A 4487-nucleotide genomic window follows, 5' to 3' on the forward strand; every position below is an offset into this window, starting at 1 on the left:
ACGCTGGAAGATGAGCCCCACAACTCAGAAGGTGCCCAATATGTCACTGGGGAAGAGCAGAGGGCAATTACCAATAGCTCCGGGAAGAATGAAGCTGCTGGGCCAAAGGAGAAACAACACGTAGTTGTGGATGCAGCTGGTGGGGAAAGTCCAACACTGTCAAGAACAACACTGTATAGGAACCTGGAATGTCAGGTCCATGAAACAAGATAAACTGGACATGGTCAAGCAGGGATGGCAAGATTGAACACTGACATCTTAAGAATCAGTGAACTGGAAGTGAATGGGTGAACTTAATTCAGATGATGTTTATATAAAGATTGAAGGCAGAAGAAGGGGATGGCGGAGGATGAGAAGGTTAGATAGCTTCACCAATTCAATGGATTTGAATTTGAGCAAACTCCAGGAGACAGCAAAGGACAGAGGAGCCTGGCATGCTACAGTCCATGGGGTTGTAAAAAGTCAGACACAACTTAGATACCAAAGAGCAACAACTGGAGAGGTGTATTGTCCAATATGGGAGCCAGAAACCACAAGTATCTATTGAGCACTTGAATTGTGATTGGTCTGAACTGGGATTTGCTGGGAATGCACATCAGTATGAAGAGTTAATATCAAAGAAGAATGTAAAATATCACATGAATCACTTTTATGATTACATGTTGATACCATATTTAAGATATATTAAGTAAGTATATGTTACTAACATTAATTTCACTTGTTTTCTTCTTGTTTTTTGAAAAGAGGATACTAGAAAATTGAGACCTTCCTATGGGGCTTCCCCGGTAGCTCAGAGGTTAAAGCATCTGCCTGCAATGCAGGAGACCCAGGTTCGATCCCTGGGTTGGGAAGATCCCCTGGAGAAGGAAATGGCAACCCACTCCAGTATTCTTGCCTGGAGAATCCCATGGATGGAGGAGCCTGGTGGGCTACAGGTTCGCAAAGATTCAGACATGACTGAGCGACTTCACTTTCACTTTCATGGGACTTACAGTATATTTCTACAGGAATATCTAAGACATGATCATTGTCCTTGCTCAAGGATGTGATGACGGATATCTGTTAAAATTACAAGTGACTGGAAAAAGAAAGTAGCATCTCCAAGAAAGCCCAAAGAAGGGGAAAATCAGTGTGGTCTACAGACACGGGGAAAGTCTGATGTTAAGGATTGCAAGAGAGTCTTTTGATGGGCTTGATGAGGAAAAAGGGTGGGACAAGGTCACTGTCATTGCAAAGGAAAGAAAGGAAGAGAAATATTAAAAGATGACAGAAATACAATGAAAGCTCCAACTTCTTAATGAGCCCAGAAACAATAATTGATAATAATAAAGGAGGTATACATATTTATTTTTCTGATTTTCTCTTAAGCTCTCTATTAATCCAGTGTTAGCAACTTAGATATGTACCTTTTTGGGGAGCCATTTGGAACATGGCTTTTGTTCCTTCAAAGAAATAAAGTTTGCTAGTAACAACTGGAGTTCTTTCTCTCTTCTGAATGCAATTTGCCCCTTCATTTTTTACAAAATCACCCATTTTGAAACAGCTCTGCAAATGATTACGAGCTTTCAATGTTACACGACTCATTGCTCTATGCATTTGTCAAAATTTCAGCAAGTCAAGAGATAACCTAAGGACATAAAAATTAACACATGTAAATTAATCACTGATTCTAGTTTGGGCTATGAAATCAATACAAAAAGTAAGTCAATTTTTTAAAGCTTCAATTAAAAAAGACATACCCAGAAGAGGTGTAACCAATAATCTGGCTTGTTTCAGTAAGAACATGTGCTGAAACCATATGTCAAAGAGAACACCAGAAACACAAGCCGTGGGAAATGTTTTGTTTTTAAATCTGAAATCAAAATGGTAGTGTGAAAGCTATGTTTTATTCAACCCTGAGAGAGCTGTCTCATTTATGTGACTCGTGAAATAACGAAGTTCTTTTTGGGCTATTGGCCTCTTAATCTTGTGTATTAATTCAGGTAATGCACCACTACCCCTATTGTCTACGTAATTATTTTTATTTATGTACCATTAAGCTCCATTTTCATTACTTTTGGAGTACAAACAAAGGGTATTTGGCCAGCACCGTCACCTCATTTACAATCTTCTGAAGACCCTTTTCTGGGTAGAGAATACAAATGACAGTCCCTGACATTTTTTAAAAGCAGTTTTTACTTCTTTAATTAGGAATTTCAGGCAGGACCCTCTGCTTGAACCCTTAATATTTTCAGACACTTCTGCCTCACTTCTGGACTGATTTTTCCTAAGTTTGTGCTGAAGGCATTCATGCTTTGCAAGAAAGCTGCTTTCAGGCCCTTTCATATTCTGCTATAATCCCTTGGTAATTACAAAGTCTGTCTCTGCAACAATGGGCAAATCCTGGAGGAATTCGGAAGCCAGGGCCCACGTATAAAATTGTCCTTGGACATCTGGGCTGAATTTGCCTCCCGGGGGCCCTGGACTTAGAAAACAGCCCTGTCAGAAATGCAAAAAATCAAAGGAGCACAAAGATGATGATGAGAATAACTCTGTGTCAGTGAAAAACACTGGTTAAATAGAGTAGGACTACCAACTTTCAGCAAAATATTTCATTTAATAGTAGATAAACCCTCACCATAGAAGTTGCAGCTCTCGTACAGCAAATTTCAAACTACTTAGCACTCCACATATAACCATTTCTCACCCTTACACATTGCAGACCCTGGGGAGTCTATGTACTTCTTCCCTCCCTTTGTCTTCCTGTAATTATTAGTCCATTTTTCTTTTTTTTCTTTTTCCTCTCAGTTACTGATATAAAAATCATATCAGAAATTCTTTAATGCCACCAACTCAAGAACATCAAAATAATATTTGTGTAATTATCATGTTTGGCTACCTGAAATTCATTGTATTATTAAACATTTGTAATTGGTCATAATGATTAAGCTGGAGTTTTTATAATATATGCTTTTCTTTACTTACATATCACAACAAAATACACAGTTTACAGAAATTTGTTACATTTCTATTTGGAGAATTCTTAAGGCCTCACTCAGCAAAATAGTGTTAAGTGCCTCTGCCTGGTTTTGTTCTAAAGACAAATAGATAATACATGCCCTGCAGTTATCTTGGACATCTATTATTGCGATGTAATATGTAGGTAGTAAAAATCTTATGACTTTTGCTCCAATGCACTAAGGTAAGTTTAAATTGGTTGAGTAATGTGATAAAGGAATTGCCCAAATCAAGAGAGCAGAAAGCTAAGAAATGTTAGTTTACATTTTTTTCTTTTTTTGGCATACAAATTTAAAAATTTTCCCTATTATTCTGTGAACCTTTGAGGAACTAATTAATGCTCTTTTCTGCTGCATCCTGCCCAACAATCATGCACTGAGCGTCATGCTTCCTAATGACAGCAGTAATTTCATGTCAGTGTCATTTCTAGGCCACTGAAAATATATACAGAAAAATATTAAAATCACACTTACTAAAGAGTAGCACATGGGTAGTCAGAAATAAGATTATTGAGGGGCTTCTAGAGTGTTTTGCTTTTGCTTCATTGTAAGATGAAGTAAACATGGGGATTTTCAAACTGAATGAGCACTGAGACATAACTCAACTTCATCCTTCAGTCCTAAGAATTTTTGGCAGGTAAGCAACATGCCAATAATCCTAATAATATTAAACTACCTGGTTGCATGTAGGGTTAGGAAGCTGGACCTCATCTGATCCAGAATTTCCAGGGGACCACAGTAGATTTTTTAAAAAAAAGAATCACAAAATAGATTACAGGATGGATGCTATAAGTCCTAGGTTGATGATCCTCTGGCATTTATCCAGATTGTAGATTCTGAGATGAAAGGAGACCTAAGGCATGGCCTCTATATGAAGCGGGAAAAAGGAGAGGCCAAATGACATCCCTTTAGTCAGTTATGTCCACTTTCACCAGATGTGAAGAAAACAATACAAAACTTAAGAACTAAAGCTCAAGCAAGCACAGCATGGAGAGCTAAAAGCCATGATTAAGCTTGGGGAAAGAGAATATAAATTTCAAAGAAAAATGATTCACTATAAGCATTTACATCCTCAAGCCAATGGGGTTTTCAATAAACCATTCGAGAGGGGGGAAATGCACAAAAATATGTTTCCATTGGCAAAAGCTTGTTAAATCTCCTAAAGCGAGTTTTTGTTTTACCCCCTGCTTTGAGAGTACTCAGTTCAAGCCTATAAATTGGTTGAGGAAGGGAAAAAAATCAGTTCCTTAGGTCCTTGTAAACATTTCACTTTTATTTTTAGAAATAAGAGATTATTTTTCAAAAACTGCAGGTGTGAGGAAACTAATATTGAAAGTCTCCCGTGAACTATTTTACACCTTACTCCATTGGAGTGTCCTTGGAGTAAAACAAATTGGATGAAAAAACACAAATCTTGTAGCTTCAGATACTCAAAAGCTTATTACAGCTGAAAATGAGTAAAATATTACAGCCACCAGGCCTATTACAATA

General features: G+C 37.6%; 1 non-coding gene across 1 annotated transcript; it reads left to right on the forward strand.

The window, feature by feature from the left end:
- Positions 1-779: 779 nt before the first annotated feature.
- TRNAC-GCA lies at positions 780-852 on the forward strand. The gene has a single exon. It is a non-coding gene; the product is annotated as a tRNA-Cys (tRNA).
- Positions 853-4487: the final 3635 nt, after the last annotated feature.

The sequence above is a fragment of the Bubalus bubalis genome, chromosome 1 (genome assembly GCF_019923935.1).
Source record: "Bubalus bubalis isolate 160015118507 breed Murrah chromosome 1, NDDB_SH_1, whole genome shotgun sequence".
Classification (NCBI taxonomy): domain Eukaryota; kingdom Metazoa; phylum Chordata; class Mammalia; order Artiodactyla; family Bovidae; genus Bubalus; species Bubalus bubalis.